Below are 17,827 nucleotides of genomic sequence, written 5' to 3' on the forward strand. Positions count from 1 at the left end.
ATCCTGAATCAATGAATAAAAAGGAATTCCTTCCCTTTTATTGCACACTTTAAATTCCTGTAACCTCTTTCATAAAACTTTCAAGATTGATCTTAAAATTAAGGTCATTTTGTATTTTTTTTCCTACATCTTTTATTTGTAAGTTGTTTCAATACCTCACAGGGCATTAAGTTATTTTCACAATGGAGTCTGAGTAATATAAGATGGTATTCTAAACCAGCATCAATTGCAGCCTTAGCATGATATTGGGAATTTTACATAAATGATCAGACGGAGATGGTGGATGTTCAATATAAAGAGTGAAATATATATATATATTTTTTTTTTTTACACCAGAAAGGTAAACAAATACTGAATCAGATTACCCAGAGAAGTTGTGGGATCTCTGTGCCTCGATATATTCAAAACTCAACTAGTTCTTATTGAAGTCAATTAAATTTCTGTAATAGTGGCTCATGTTTTGTGGTGTTTGGATTAACAGTGTCTTGCTTTCAGTTTCCAGTTGATAGTCTGGCCTTTTAGGTGTGCCAAAAGTTTGGGTTTTCCATTTGTTATCATTTTATTTTACTGTTTTATTGTATCTTTAATGTGTAGGATTCTACTGTGCAAGTGAAACCCCTGCCATTTTGTGATATAACATGTTAAAGAAGAAATGCAGCTGTGCTCCCTTTCAGAGACTTTATTTCCCTCTTCTTCTCATTCATAATAAAAGCCTGTAAAACCTTTTGTATGTAGACCACAGTCTAATGAGCAATCTCATTGAAAGGCTAACATAAACTATTTCATGTGAGTGCTTCTCTTTCTGAGCTCTACATTTGCGATTTTGAATTAATACCATTACCTGAATTAGCATCTGTCATTCCCTATTTTTAGAAATCCCAAGATAAAAAGAAAGGTAAATTACTCTTGACCATATTTGCAAATTAAATGCAAGCTGGCTTTAAAAAAATAGTAGCAGCTGGTATATAGAGTGTTTATTTATTCAATCAACTTGCCTAATAACAAAAAAGAAGCTTGTATTCTTCCTTCTATTACCCCACTGCAAGTGTTAATTATGCCTCTGCAGTCAACATAGCAACTGCAGATTTCCACCAATGCAGAGAAAAGCAATGTAGAAGAATCTGGCTTTTGGTGGCTGGAAAATTTCATTACAACAGTGCTTTTTCCCTCTTTGAATACCCTTAAATTAACATTTATTATTAATATAATTTTATTAATAAATGTCTGGGCTGTTGATCACAAGTTAAAATTAGTTGAAGTTGTTTTTATTTAGCAGAATAACCTTGGACTGTAAGAAACACTGGGTATCAGTTTTCAGATTGCTGCATGCTGGATCTAAATCCCAAGTTCCTCGTAAATAGTATTTCAGCATTAGTTCACATCCAAGTGCTGCTTGTCTCACTGCAAACTGAAGATAGGGAAAGATAAGCGCTTAGACGCATTTGGTAAAACTTAGGTAGAAATACATGTAGGTTCAAAATTATCCTGAAAACTCCTACTCAACACACTGCTTACTCCCTTATGCGTAAATCCACAGATGCCACTGTTTTTTCAGTAGTTGTATTAAAGTGCTACTGAAATCCCTGAATATTGGGCTAGCCTCATGGATTTTTATTGTAAAATTTAAATGTTAGTATTGGAGCAGAAACTGAACCTCAGGTTCCGAGTTCATGGATTACTAAGTGACCCCTCCTGGAGTCTACATTCATTACTGCTGCACACATATTCTTCCATTCAGTGAATCTTAAATTTAATATATATTGGCACACTGAGCAGGAGGGATGGAAGAGTTCCTTCTTCTCCTATGAGAACACAGGGTGGTAAAAAACACTGCTGGGAGGTGGAAGATATGGTCTGAAGATGTAGCTGACCTCCTGGTGGGCATTCAAATCAACAGCCTACATTACTTTAGAAGAGCAGCACCCTTCTCCTCACAGAAGAGCTATCACTTCTTAGTTCTCTAGAAGAAAGAGAAGAGCCTTTATCTTCAGGGTCTCAACTGTGGCTCTCGTGATGGGGCAAGCACTTTGCAGAAGCCTGAGTAAACTGATCAAAGCTGGGATTTTAGAAACACTTTTGTACTTAACATCTGGTTATGGCACTCATTCAGTTCTGTGACTTTAGACAAATCCTTGCTCATGTCATTGAATAATTTTAGTCATCTCTGGGGACTTTAAACTCTCCCCAAGCAAAGTGAAGGGAGTATCGGGTTTGCTCTGTTCTGCAGTTAGACGGCACATTCACTTTGGCAGAGCTAGTGTTCATTCTTCAGATTATTAAACAGCTTCTATAAGCTCACCTCTGCTACACTGCTGTGGTCTGTCTCACTGCTTTTTATCATCCTCACTCTTGGAGGTTTACTAGTAGTAAGGCTGTCCTTAGCCTTAGAGTAGTCTGAAGCTGCCAGAATCCGTAGGGGCTGGCCAGCCAAGAATAAGTGAGGTCAAGGATTGCACAGCCAGATCATTTTCTCCAACTATGCCAGCAGCTACAGCATCTGTAAAACACTGCTCAGCCCATGGGCTGTTTGTCTGCTTAGCATGCAGTGTCAAAAGCAAAATGGGTAAAAAATATGCGTTTTTATATGAGAAAGCTGCCATTTGGTAGCATTTTACATGTATTCCACTAGCATGGCTGCTGCTGGGAGAATTTAGCTTTCCTGTGTCTCAGATAAATTACATTTGTGTTGAGATAGTATTTCACATTACTTCCAGTACCAGGTCCAGTGAAACAACCACTTTGTTTTCTTCTCTCATATACAGACAGGATAGGGCAGCACTAAGATCATGAAAATAGACATAGAATCAGGAAGAAGAAATAACTTCTGTAACTCTGCCATGGTGGAAAAAGTTCTCATCAATTTATATAAGCTCTAAACCTGCTCTATATAAGAAGAGAAAGCAAAGTCTCCTTTTCTTCTCATATTTTCCCTATCAGCTCCCAAAGTAAGCACTAGGCTTCTGAGCAGTTCTGAATTCCCATATTCATTGTTTTAAAAGTTAACAGCATGTATCCAATGTATATGGCTGGTTAGCATGAATTGATAGGACATGCCATATAAGAGATGCCATCATGCTCAAAGTGGATACGTACAGAATCACAGAAATCATAGAATGGCTTGGGCTGGAAGGGACTTCAAAGATCATCCATTTCCAACTCCCCTGCCTTAGGCAGGGACACCACCCACTAGATCAGGTTGCTCAGGACCTCATCTAACATGGTCTGGAACACCTCCAGGAATGGGGCATCCAAGACCTCTCTGGGCAACCTGTTCCAGTGCCTCACCACCCTCGGAGTGAAAAATTTCCTTTTCACCTCTAATGTAAATCTCCCCTCTTTTAGTTTAAAACCATTCCCCCTTGTCCTATCATTATCTACCTGACTAAAGATTCTTATCCATCTTTTTTTATAAGACCCTTTTATGTATTGAAAGGCCACAATGTGATGTCCCCAGAGCCTTCTCTTCTCCAGGCTGAACACTCCCAGCTCTCTCAGCCTATCTTCGTAGGAGAGGTGCTCCTATATAACTGATATAAGCATTGTGTAGAATATTTTTCCAGAAAAATGAACATTGTATGTTCACATTATAAATCTAAAATAAGATTCAGTGAATAAATAAGATTCCTTTAGGTTTATTTTGACTGTGAAACACCACTATATCCATCTCAAAAACAACTCCTTTGAATCTTTACTTAGAATATTCGTAAAAGGAAAAATCATTACCTTATGTGGAAGGAGATAACAGCACAGGGATTTTCAAATTAAAGGTCAGTATGTGCAGTTTGCATGGTTACTGCATGAGTTCTTAGTGGTTTTGATGACTCAGCTACAATCTAGGTGCTAAGAGTCATATTCCATCTTTAGCATCATCCTTGATCAAACTGAACAATAGTCCATAGTATCTGAGCAAACCTTTCCTATAGTATCATGTCAGAGCTGTGATTTGAAAGTAATTCTGATACATTTTTCTTCTTTGACTGTGAGTAAGATTTTAGCCCCAAAGGCACATTTTTAGGCATAAATATATATATTTTCGTATTGAAAATATCTTCATGTGGGAACTGTGGCAGCTGGTGAGGGAGATTGCTCTCTGCTTTGCTCTCTCAAACTTCAGCCTATCCTTAAGACAAAGGTGACATCAAGCAAGTGGGAATTGATGTGGTCTGGCTTCTAGAGTTTTCTTCCCAAAATAGATATTAATATGCAAATAAAGCAAACAAGCACTAGGATTTCCTAGAACAAAATAAATAACTTGCTGCAGAGCTCTAATCTTGGACATTTCCTTCTCTGTATTAGTTCCCAAGTATGATGGAGACAGTGATCTTTGGTGAGCATCATGGCCTCTTTTAGCAGCCTCCACCAGATTCAGATAAAAGTCAGTTTAGCTTAGGAAATGCCTGCAATATTCCAGTGACCAAACCATTTGCATGGGCCTAGAAATCAGCAAAGATAAAGGAAAACAACAGTTACTTTTATAGCTTTCAGAACCAACACTAAGAAAAGCTTGGCTAACCCCCAGAGTCAAGGCTTTGCCTTACTTGCATTTAATTCAGGAGACTGTGGCAAGCTGTGGAAAAAGTAATCATTTCTGAAGGACAGAAATTTCCTGGATGCACTTTTAATCTGTCTGGTGGTGTGACATTCCCACGCATATCTGCTAGTGAGAAAGCTTTGTTAGCAACACTCTGTGAAAAACAAACCGTGCTGCTAGAGACAAGCACCGAGAAGCTCCCATGCTAGTTCATTTCCTAGTATATTGATCAATAATATTCTGTGGAAACCAGGGCTGTGACAAAAAATAAAATAAAAAAGAGCAGTAAGAAATTCCTCTGTTGGTACCATCCATTTAGATCTACAGTGGGCTGCTTTCTCACAATGAAGGATGGCACCACAAAGAGAGATCATGAGGAACCTCGTGAACATTAGAGCTGCAGGTGCATGGAAGAATGACATTCGCATGAAAACTAGAAGTAACCAAACCCCTTTCTTACAATGGCAGGTCATCAAATTCCTAATTCCTCCAGGACATGAATTATCTCTGTTTTGCAAATTGCATTCAACATGTGTTTCTCTTCCTTTTAGCAAAAAATGGTCACTTGGCTTGGCTGTATTTTTGCTTTACATTGGTGGAGATGAGAAGAGAGATCAGGATGATTCCGTAATCCTTTTGTTGCAAAAAGAAGGGAACAGCTAAGGGACAGGTGACTGAAGAGGAACAAGGCATAAAGCAGAAAGGAAACTGAAAGAGGCGAAGAACAAAGAGCTGACAATTAAGGAGATAGTGACAGTCCTAGAAAGGGAACTCTTTACTAAATTTTGGATTTGCATCTTTGATTAGGCTGATTTAGACCTCAGAGTTTCTTTTAATTCCAAGCTTTTCCTGACAAGGATGAAACAAGAAGTTTCAACAAGTAGAACACCAGAATGAGACTTATGCTCCTTTGTCTCCACAGGTCCCTCTCTTTCCTTATACTTCATGCCACTGCCAGGCCATACTGCATGCCACTGCCAGAAACAGGCATATGAAATCTGGCAAACGAAATGTGCATCGGGTCTTTTGCCAGCCTCACAAACATGAGCAGAGTGTCCAGTGTCCAGTGAGGGGCCTTCCCAACTTTGTTTCCCCTTTTCCATTTAATTCATTGTATTTTCTGAATATAACAAAGGATGCCTAGAGTGTTTCAAAAGTTGCAGCCAGAAACAACCCAAAATTACCAAGTTACTGGTGGATCTGTCAGACTGTGCAAGGAGCAACCCGCAGTTGCCTATGCCTGCATGCTGGAATAATCAGATTGAAGCAATAGTTGATATCCCTCCCATCACTGTTTCTTTTAACTGCTGTTTCCATGACAAATATACAGTCTTGGCTTTCTACAAGCACACTCTTTTATCACTTCTCTTGTAGATATGTATTTCAAGGAAAAAATAGATTTTTTTTCTCCCTCTTGAGCACCTCAGTCTGGAGTGAGAGTCTCAGATACTTAAAGGGACAGTGAAAGGCCCTTTACTTTTTTTTAAGCATAATTCATGTGCAAGATACACAAAGAGCAAGTCTTAATGAATGCAATCAATGAAAAATGCTCTATGAAAATCCGCATGTGATTTCCTAAGACTGTAAGCATTCTGATCATTATGTTTTATTTTTCTACATTTTGCTTATTTGATTCACCTATGTGTCAATTCTCTTCTCTGTATTTTACGCACAGAATCAACCTGTTTCCATTTTCCAGCACTGAGGCCCCAGTCTTGCAGATGGAAGTGCAGATAGATGTGAAGGCCCTCCATCATGCATGTGACTCAGTGCCAAACTGCCTGAGGTGCTAGTGGAATAGTGGAAAAGGGAAGGTGAGGATACAGCTGTTGACCCTTCAGTCTGCATAAATTTAAATCCAAGTTTATCCATAATCCTGCTTCCTAATTTTTGGTGTTGTGCTTGATGTTGTGCTTGATGTATCCAGCTTTGGCTGGATACATGGCTGAAGCTTGTTGCTGCTCATAGCAAAACTGCACTTACAAACTGCACAGGAATAAACATGGCAGTCTCTGTTTTTTGAAATGAGCTTTGGTTTTATAATCACATTGTAGTTCAGTAGGGAAAGAACTGATTTGCCTGGTGTTTCCCAACTGGCATCTCTGTGACTTGAAATATCTCCAGAAGTCCCTTCTAACCCCTACAATTCTGTGATCCTGTGAAGTACATTAGGTCAAGATATAGTAGTGTCATAATTTCACTCACCTGTGACTCAGGGGTAAGCTGGGTATCCATGAGCTGCACGTAACAGAGGAATCTGTAAAAGGAGCTATCTCCAGATCAGAGTAGTCCTGTGGCAGAGAGGTATTTTGTCTAGCTGGATCTTTAAGCAGGTTTTTATATGAATAAGATTGGTAGAAGAGATGAATATGCTGAATGCCTTCACAAGAGATTAATATGATTTGCAATGACTTGCTGGAGCCAGTTTCCAACACTGATTTTCATTTAAGCTGCTCAGTTTCTTTCACAGAATTTATCATGTTTTTCTCCATTTTTCTCTACTTATAAAAATACTTGGGGATCTATGTTCCTTAAAATTGAGCATTTGAGGATAGGGCAAATTACCTCTGGATGTGTCCAGTGAGATCAAATTTTAAGTTACCAGTCAGAAAATGGTTTATGGCCATGGGGAAAGCCTAAAAACCTGAATTTATTTTGTCAGAAAAGACATGACAAACCAGCTGAAACTCACCCTTCGTTGTAGCCTTTGAAGAAAGATTTTGAAAATATCTTTCATATCCAGATTTTAAACCTTATATTCTGTCACTCTGTACATTGCTACTATTTAAAGCTGTCCTTTGTTTTTCCAGAAACCTTAGTTATGTGTGAAGCTTGTGTATGCTGAAGGTTTTTCAAAGCACACTGTTGTTTCAAGGAGAAGGTTACTGTTCCAAGACCTAGGAACAAGCCCTCTCTTATTTACAGAGAAGCTTTCACCATCATATGGAAAATAGATTCGTGAGACTTTTCCCTGGACCATACAATTAACTCTATTCCTAGAAAATTAGCTAGAAGACCTGACATGCCCTGAGAGAAAAAATGAAGGAGGGCAAGAGGAACCTTTGTGTGTAATCTCCAATTTGAACAATTGTCGATCTGTCGTAGTGACTAATTTTTTCCTTGGAACCAAAAAGCAAAGGAGGGGTGACTAATGTACTGTGCAACGGTTGCTGCAGCTGGGAGTTTAGATTTGGATTGGAGCCTGAAGAAGCTTAATTTAGAAAATAATGAGCTTTGGGAGTAAGTGTTATATCTAAATATATGTATGTATGCTCATGTATAGTAGCCATGGCACAGTAAGTACACGAGCTCTTGGATTTCAAGGGTCTCTTTCCTGGCTGCATCAATAAGAGGAAAATGGGAGGTTAAGAGAGAGTCAAAGGAGATAGGAGCAAGTAGTAATGGTCACCAGCTACTAATTTCAAATGAAAGAGCTGGAAAACCTTGTACTAAGTGAATAAGCATGATTTCTAATTTCACACCTGGCTTCTTGGTTTTGTTTACACTTTCAGATTGAATCACCAGGAGCGTGCCAGTAAATCTACAGAAAAGGTTTATTTATTTTTAAAAAATAGAAATAATAATAATGTCCCATTTCATCAAAATGCTTTTCCTTTTCTTATGTTAGAAAACCCACAAATTAATAACTGTATTTTTCATTTCCACACCAGTCACCAGTGGTGAAAAGATGAAAGGGAAATAAAAAGAAGAGAAACAGATTGAGTAACTGAGAAAAGGCTTTCAAAATAAAAATCCCTCACAGAATAAAACAAAAGTGAATGTAAAATTGCTCCACTTTATCAGCTAAGAAATTTAAATTTCAAAGCTTCTTATGAAACCCTTTTTCTCTCTTCTATCAACTCTGCTTAGAGCTACACTGGAGATGAATTGAACCCAATACGTTTTATCGTTTGTAGCTGAAAGGTAAGACCTGCTACCACCTCTTTTAGCAACTGAGGAATGTAAGATCTCAGTGTGACACTGAGCACAGTGTTCCTACAGGAGGTACAGCAATATGAGCCTGTCTGATCTATATTCTGAGTGGTTTTAAATCCTTCTGAAAAGATCAGGCAGCCTCCCGATCCTTGGCAGGAAGGCACTGAGATTTGCTCAAGCCCTCTACATCACATTCAGACATTGAAAAAGAAAAGGAAAAGACGTTTTCCAAGCATTGAGCAATTGGATTATTCAAACCTGGTGCAGGTGTAGCAAAAGGGCTTTGGGAACATGGCCTGTTAGTGCCCAAGATGAACTCATTTGGGAATGAATACCCAGAGGAATTAGGAGTGACCAAGGCTTCACCTTCCCTTTAAGAAGTTAAGTGGTTGATCCATCATTTCCATTTTTCAAGGGAACAGGAAGCATCTATTATGAAAAACGCCAGGCTTTTCATTGGAAGTCACATTGTTGGGCCATAGTGCCAGGATCCTTCAGAGACCTAGAAACAACAAAGGAGCCACTAATTTGACCGGCTGCTTCTTGGCATGGGAGGGAGCTTATCTTGACTTCATATATTGTATTGCAGTGAATATCACTGGTGAGAAAGGCTCTGTAAAATTTCTGCATGATTTTGAGCTCTTCCAATCTAATTTTGCTGGAGAGAGAAATCCTGCTCTTTCAACATCTGCAGAACTTCTTTCTCCAGCTAATTCCACTGCATATGTGTGTTACTTTCCACTCCTGGGGAATACCAGAGCTCTGAGCCCTTTGGAGGCTGATTATTTTTATCTCCCCCAGCTCTTTTCTATTTAGAGGAAAGGGAGTGGTGTAGGTGCTTTTTCTCCTCTCCCTATTTGTACCAAACAGCCTTTATGAAATGTCTGGACTTTTTCTGGCTTCCCTGAAGCTTTGTTTTAGATTGTTTGGTTGCAACAGTTGCCTAATGACCAGGTAACTATAGCTAACCTGATTTTAGTGTTTGCAAGCTTTGTAAAATGGTGTGATATAACACTGACTGTTATCTGTAATTAACACACAGCAATAGCAAGGAGATATTATGTACAGAATGAATTATCTGTGACCCTCAAATAAAATGCAGCATAAAGGACCACGGGCATGGGATTAGAGTGGAAAATGTAAAGGATCGGCACAGGATACCAGAGGTCCCAGGACTGTGAACAGCTCAGCTCTGGTCAGTTATTGGTTTTACACATAAGGTGTGTTCCCCTTTCTGCTCATAACAGGATTTGAAGTATATCAACCTGATGGAGAATTCGAGTAATCTGGTCTTTAATTTGGATGCAACACACTGGTAACATGCGGAACAGAATCTGTAGTGCTGGTAGCAAACTGGAAGTAGCAGGAGAAAAAAAAAAATCTCTATGTGCTGCAGTGCAGCACAAGGCTTGCCAGTAAGCAGGGCTGTTAATCAGGGGTGTTTCCAACTGCTGGAGGGGCAGTCTCATTTCTTGTAAAAGGACGCTCTGTTAATGACATGAGTTGTGGATGAAAACCCAAAGAAAATGTAACAGAACAGAGCGGGTTACACCGTGCCTGCCTGCCTGGGCAGCTCTCTGGGTTTATGGAATGGGTTGCAAGGTCTGCTGGGAAGTGCAGGCTTGGCAAATTTACAAGGCATAGTAAAATGAAATGACAATGGCTAATTACTGGCTTTGCAAACTGCTTGAACTGAACAGCACATTTTACTGTCATGTGGCAGGAGGGGCCCCAAGACATTTGCTTACGATTGAGTGTGAGCCATGCTCACCCCTTGCAATAATAAAATTTTCCCTATGAGCCCCGTTTCAATTTTAACATGTTCTGCTTCACTGTTGGTTTGCCACAGCCACATTTGCTGAGTTTCAGTCAGTCCTAGCTGATAAATTTGTGAGACAGAGGGGTAGAAAAGACAGTGGTACTTTGGGATGGTAGCTGTTGCTGTGCGACAAAATATACTTACCTAAAGCAGTAGGGTACAGCCTTCGTGAAGTCATTCAGGGAATCACTGCAGGTTATATAAAAGAATACAGGAACGCCTGACTGAAGGTGCTTTATGATGTTGAATAACCCACAGTAGAAGGCATATAATACATTTAGGGGAATGACAGGCTCTGTGTTCACTGCCTGCAGCATGCCTCAGCATTCAGTCCTGCTGTTGTCTGGATCAGGTGTGGGGTGGCATATGTATTCATATGCATCGATCCATTAGCCTGAGCAGTGGATCTCCTTCCTAGGGCCACCAGCAAACTGGTGGAAAGGCTGGGAGGTAAGTAGGGGCCCCCACTTTGATATTTTGATATCTTTTTCCCTTTTCCCAGAAATAACTTTACTCTGGTGAAGAATCTGTGTCTTGTGCTCCCTTGTAAATCTGGAGGTATTACAGAGCTTAGATATCAAAATGAAATTGCATACTGAAGATGGTGATGGCTTGAGTGTACACAAAGAAAATAACATATTCTAGCATGCAGCATTGACCTGAGTGCTAATGGTGCAGTCAGGCTAACCTGTAATGCAGGGTTTGAGACTTTCTTCATCTGCTGTTGTGATTACAGATTTCAGACAGACAGTCTATTGATGGCAGAGAAAGAAAATTGGGAGAACCAGAGCTGCTTGAGAGACCAGGGCTACTTGAGAGAGCAATGCATTTAGCAGTCATGATAGAAACAATAAAATAAGGTTAAGCAAGTTGCAGTATTTTATATATATATATATATATATATATTGTAATTGTAAGGAGAGAACAAGGTATTTCTTGCAATAAAACTGTCAGTATAAGTCCACAAAGGCAATTCTTTCCATCTGAGAAACTGATGAAGATCAAATGTGTTTTTATCAACATTCCTGCATAGGCACACGTAGAAAGACTTGAATGTGTTGGAGTGAGGAAACTCAGTCTGGGAGTCTGCGTAGCTGAACAGATATAAAATTCAGCCCTGCTAAAAGGCTCCGTGTAATGTACAGCTTCCAGATATAAATGTACATGCAAACAAAATGGCCCTCTCCAACCATTCCACACTGACAGGCCTAGCTAAGGAAGGCTTTCATTTGCCTACGTTGATGCAGCCTAGATGAGGCACTTAGCGAGTCTCATTTACAGAGTAGGTCAACAGCCTGCTTGCCTCCTCCAAGCTACTGTCTCCATGCTTTGACTTAGTTGTCGAATCATCCTTCACTCTAGTTGCAACCTTTCTGGCCTTCTTTCTAGATGCGTGAACTGCAGTTAACATTAGGAACTTGACTCCACATTTGTTTACCAGGTTCTAAGCTCTGAGATGCTGTGCAGTGTCCTTACGTTTCCTATCCTCTATTATACTCTGTCAGTTACAACCTTGTCTCTCTCTTTTCAATGTACAAAATTTGCAGAGAGGGACATGAAGAATATGTCATTATGTTGTGGCAGAAGAAGTGGTCCAGTAACTTAGCATACTCATCAAACTGTTTTCTCTAATGGATTAATGCTTCTCAGTGTTCAATCTCTTGCTATGTTCTTTATAGTTTTTAGATAATGAACTCTTCAGTCAAGCAAAATGCATCGAGTTCAATGAGAATTAGACTTAAATGAAAATTTCTCTTGGTTCCTTATTCTGTTACCTTAACAACCAGTACATATACCTCACAACTAAAATTTCCTTTGGAAGTGCCTCTCTGTTCCACATATATTTCTGTTCTGAATATTCAATTAAGAATAATACTAGATATCAAATATTGACATAATTTGTATGTGACTGTATTCACATAGGAATTCATAATGTCAGATAACGAGCAGTTTGCCTGCAAAGTAGGATTTTTTTTTTTTAATTTATCCAAAAAAAAAAAAAAGGTCAAAAAGGGAAAACTTCCTGTTTAAGAAATATAACACCAAAGACAAGATTACAAAATGGATGAAATTAATAAGAAATTCTCAATTTTCTCCAACAAGCTTTACATAAGACAGGTGTGTTTTTCAAAAATAATTTCCTTGCGAAGCAACCAGTAACCAAAGCAGAATTAATAACTCTCAATTTCTTTTTAAGATTTTTCTTTTTCTTCTTTATGAAGTAGTTTCTCTAAACAAAACAACTCGTAGCTCAGGCTCAGCTATGCAGTTTGCTGCTTACTTAGCAAAACTCTTAAACTCTTAAAATGTTTTTGAACATCTTAGATTTAAAAAAAAAAAAAATACTCAGTGTCCTTCTCTTTTGGGAAATAAAGCAACAAATACTACACTAGGAGTACCAGAATTCCTTTATCATCACTGAAAATCTTTTCTTCATATTAGTTGGTATGACTTTTACACAGGACTTCAAGCTAGCAATGCCAGTTATCTTTAATACTAACCCCTATTTCCTCTGTTAGTAGTAGTAAAATTAACTCAGACATGGAAGAGGTATTATTGTCACAGAATTATAATACAATAGTTATTTTTTCTGCAAATATTGGAAATACTACCATAAAGCCATACTGAATTTATCATGCAGTACAAGGACATTATCTTCTACAATCCCAATCCCACATTTTTACCAACAAAATAGACCATATAGAGACATTCCGTAAGTGATAAGAAATGAACCTTTTCTCATTCTGTAGCTGTGCCCATTTGTACAACTCAGAAGAAAAGGAAAGTGAGTTGTACAAAGTACATTGATGGATTCATTGTTTCATTGCTGGAGAACAGCATTCAAATTAGTTTAGGCCATATGACAATACATATTTTTTCTTTTATTCACAATTGCATTAGGGGAGATTTGCCTCAGTGAATCTACATTACTGTTCTAAATCAGATCAGGAGAGCACTCCTGGAGCAGACCTCCCACTCTGCCTGACTTACTGACTTGCATCACAGACCTGTCTCAGGGTACACAAACTTTTTCACTTGGGTGAAAGTAAACAAGAAGATGTGCTCATTGCACTCATGGGTATTCTGTCCATGGGACAAATTAGAGTTAACCTAGAATACCTTTATCTGAAATACATATGGTTGGTATGTATTTGGTATAACATTTGGTTGGTTGGTTTGCCCTTCCTTCCTTCCTTCCTTCCTTCCTTCCTTCCTTCCTTCCTTCCTTCCTTCCTTCCTTCCTTCCTTCCTTCCTTCCTTCCTTCCTTCCTTCCCTCCTTCCCTCCTTCCCTCCTTCCCTCCTTCCCTCCTTCCCTCCTTCCTTCTGCTGTACTAACTGGTAGCCCCAATTACACAAGTGCAGTCAAATGGGGATCACTGAAGTTAAAAGCAGCCAAAGATGGTTTGGGATGACAAAAATATGTCAAAACTACGAAATTATAACACTGTGTTTGTTCAGAAGGTTCTGGATAGGAGCAATATAACTGACTTGTGAAAAAAAAATATGTATAGACACTGGAAATGTTGTTCTCAGGCTGAGATGGCTTAATGAGGCGTCAAAGTCTCATTTTCTTATTGATGGTGTTAGTATCTCACAACACAGATGACCCCCACAGACTGAATTATTATCCACAGTAGACAAGAGTAGCAATGACAGAAATGCAATCTTCTAAAATCGCTAAATGGAAATATAATACCCATCATTTCTTTAAGGTGTTCAGCACACTGATTTTAAGTGAAGAACATCAGTCAAATTGTAGTCAGCTTCCCAAATGAGCTGAAAAGTATGTCAGCAGATACATTTCAAATTGAAACACAAGTTGCTCATGATGGGGAATGCTTTCCTTCAGCAGAGCGTTCAAGCTAGTCATAGAACAAAGAAAGATGAATTTGGCTTGTGAATAGCAAGGGAAATTATTTACAGTTATGATTTATGCCCTTTTCAAGTACTTCTGAAAGAGTTTAATATTTGAAGGGAGTTTCAGAAGTACCTAGAAATGTGGTTATAAGGACACCAGCAGAAGACAGTACTGATGAGTTTATGCCACAGGTATGAACAATTTACTGCTTGGTTAGACATTAACAGTAAATAATTATTATTAACAATTGATTCAAACATTGAAAACACATTAGCTTTTTATAAACAGTTTACATACAAATTCTTAGCATAGATTGTAGACAAAACAGTCTTATTTATGAGAGGGTCCTGATCAGGGCCATAAACCCTGATGCTAGCCTCTGCTGTTCCTAACCAAACCAAAGCAGCACTGTTGCTGACAGCATGGAAAGGAAGATATTGAATGGGGGTGTGTGGTGTATGAAAGGATGCATCAGGATCAATGCATCTTGACATCGATATTTTTGAGCAACTGCGTAAGCAAGAATCTTTTAATTGTGTAGCAAATCAAATCAATCTCTATCAGAGAAGCTTGAAATTAACAGCAACAAAGGCAGCATCTTGTGGTGTGTTAGCCATGGGTTGAACACATGCAAACCTGGACAGCAAACAGCAGAGAAAATTGCAGTGGAAGCTGGAGAGAAACAACTCAATCTCTAATCTAAGTTCACTGAGGAAGGGAAAAATATAAATAAATAAATAAATAAATAAATAAATAAATAAAAGCTACAGTGATGCTAAACTCTCATTTTGCAGGGCAGTTGGTACCTAGGCAGGCAGTGATCTGTGATTATTGGTTGCTGTGAATGGTTCACCTGTTTCACTCTTACTTGTCCTTCTCACATCCTTCATCTATGCTTTATGTGTCTGTTTGTACCTTGTCACGAAACAAGGTCTTCTGGGAAAAAAAAAAAAAAAAAAAAAAAAAAAAAAAAAAAAAAGATTTTTTCTGGTCTTTCTAGATAATTTGAATAAAGAAGTATCATAAGATGCAGATGACCTCCTGAGACACACTGATTCTGTAAAAGTCCTGTATCTTTCAAAACACAAAAAGGAAATTTGTATTTTGGCCCAGGGAAAGATGCAGATGCCCAGTATGAAAGCAGAGCACTCTTTACATAGAGTGCAAATATCAAGGAATTAACTACTTGTTTTAAAAAGTGAGATCCAGCTGTTTCAGGCAAGATTGTCTGGATTTCTTACACAGAGCACAAAGCAGGGGAGTGGCTACTGATGAGTCTGAGCCGCAACAATAAGTGTTGAATGCACCCTAAGGACAGAGCAAAGTGAATCATTGAGAACAATTTATTTCTTACAGCTTCTGTGTTTGTGATAACCTGAACAAAATCTAGGGATCTGAAACAACTTCAGACTTTTAGAGAGCCTTGATTTGGATTTTGTGTTCATTATTTTCACACTCCATAGTCCAGGCAGTGCCTGATTTCTCTCACTGTTACTCCTTTTTCCTTCTAAAATCCCCAAGAAAGTGTATATTTGTCTTGGTAGCAAGTTAAGACAAGAACATTTAAATTTAAATTTGAATCAAATCCTAATCTTTAGTGGCTAAAATGAAAAACAGTACTTTTGGGAGGTTAGTGTCTGCCAAATCAGTATCATCTGAACCTGAATCTTACTAATAATTAATGTTTAATAGCGATATTATCAGTAACAGTGATGAAAGTTGTATACAATTTGGTTTAAAAACAAAAACAAAAACAAAAAACAACAATAAAACAGTAGTAAAAACCAAGCAGTATAGCTGTCCTACAGTTTCATTACTCTGGCCTTTGTGTCACAGAGAGATTATGAAATTATGTCAAAATTCCTAGACTTAACTGTTGAAATGAAAAAGCCTATTTAGACAAATAAAACAGTAGTGCTGGTTCTGGAGAAAGCTGAGTTTCATCTGTTACAGGCAGAAATTTTGCAAACCTGGACCCTTGTCTAGATGCTTTGGGTGGTTGACCTCACTCACCCAAGCTTTAAATTCTGCGTATTTCTCTGTCTGACAGCGAGTCACCTTACAGTCACCGATAGTACAAATGATCTGGAAAGCAAGTGCTTCTACAGTCTGGTCTGACAAACTTTTATCCTAGCAGAGGCTGAACATGATTGCTATAACTTGCTGGGTTGGAGCACTTCAGATGATCTGATTGTCTGACAGCTTGTAGGATAGGCCTTGGCAAATACAGCTTCTACTCTGACTTTGACAAATATTTCCTTTTTCCACTCATATCACCTCCATAAGCTGCTATAGAAATCATTTTCCTAGGGCATTGCTTCCACCATATCACCACTCTTTTCACAGTTCTGCACTGTCCCTTGCTTTTTTTGGACAGCACTCCTTGTGGCCTGTCCTTGCAGATCCTACCGCCACCTGTTTGCTGCCAACATATCAGTTCTTGCCTCTCTTCTGCCGGGTGTCTGTGGCATCCAAAGCTAATGACTGAAAATATTTCATTCCTTCTTCCCGATCAACCTCAATGCAAGAGAAGTTATTCCCCAGACACGTCTACTTATACCACTGACAACTTGAATTGAGATCTCCTGTGACCTTTTGTTGGGACTGCTGCCACCACATTGCTGCTTTGTACACCTGTGTTCTGGGTGGTCTTGTTCTCCCTTTGTTTCTTCCCTAACCAACTTATTGCATACTTAAGTGGTCTTTTGAGTCTTCTTCTCCTACCTTTTATTCATCACTATAAATATGAATGCTTCAAACTACTTGTGAACTGAAACAAATCAGAGAACCTAACAAAAACTAAGTGTTGCTAATGTAGATATTTTTCAAGATCTAAGCCTGAGGCTGTTCCTGAAATGGTAATTTAAATTAAATTTAATTTACAGGTGCATTTATTTTGTGCATGAATAAGAGGAAAAATAATCTTTTTATTATTATTATTATTTGTCTCCAGTGCTCAAGCTTAAGACTAGATCACCTTGTGAAGAACTGTGAAACTGCTCTCTGCAGCCACTGTGTGCCCTGAGCTGCATATAGATAAATATTAATACCCTAGTTATTGCCTTAAAGATAAGGATTTTTAATCAAGACAGGTACCTAAATGTTTTGTGGCAATAAAAACATAGACATAAGGTACAGTGTGGGATGGAGATAGGATACCACTAATTGATTCCATGTCATTAAAAAAAAAAATGGAGGCGGAGAAAATTGAATATAAGTTCTTATACAGACATTTTCCTTCATATTCTTGCTCTTCTTGACTCTTTCTGAGGAAATCTCTGGATTTGTTTCAGAGTAAATGAGAATTGAATTGGACTCACAGTTAATGTTACAAAAAGTGTTAGCAATTCATGACCATGTAATGAGGTTTTGGTGATTGTACCTGTCCTAGCAAACAGTATGTATCTAAGGCACCTAGCTGGTTGGGAATCTTGCATGTTGGAATCAAAGAAATGAGAAGGGAATAACGTGTTGCCTTTTCCAGAGAAGACTTTAGCTTTTCCTTATGACTTAATGAGGCAAAACGTAATAAAGCAAGCTATGTAGTCTTTACCTACTTTTTCTGTATATCTTTATATAGACTTTTTTTTTCTTTTTTTTTTTTTTTCTTTTTTTTTTTTTTCCAGACATGGAATATTCAATAACAAAATCTTCTTTCTGCATAACAGCTGTTGGGGAACA

This window comes from Aythya fuligula, chromosome 4 (assembly GCF_009819795.1).
Source record: "Aythya fuligula isolate bAytFul2 chromosome 4, bAytFul2.pri, whole genome shotgun sequence".
Taxonomy (NCBI): Eukaryota; Metazoa; Chordata; class Aves; order Anseriformes; family Anatidae; genus Aythya; species Aythya fuligula.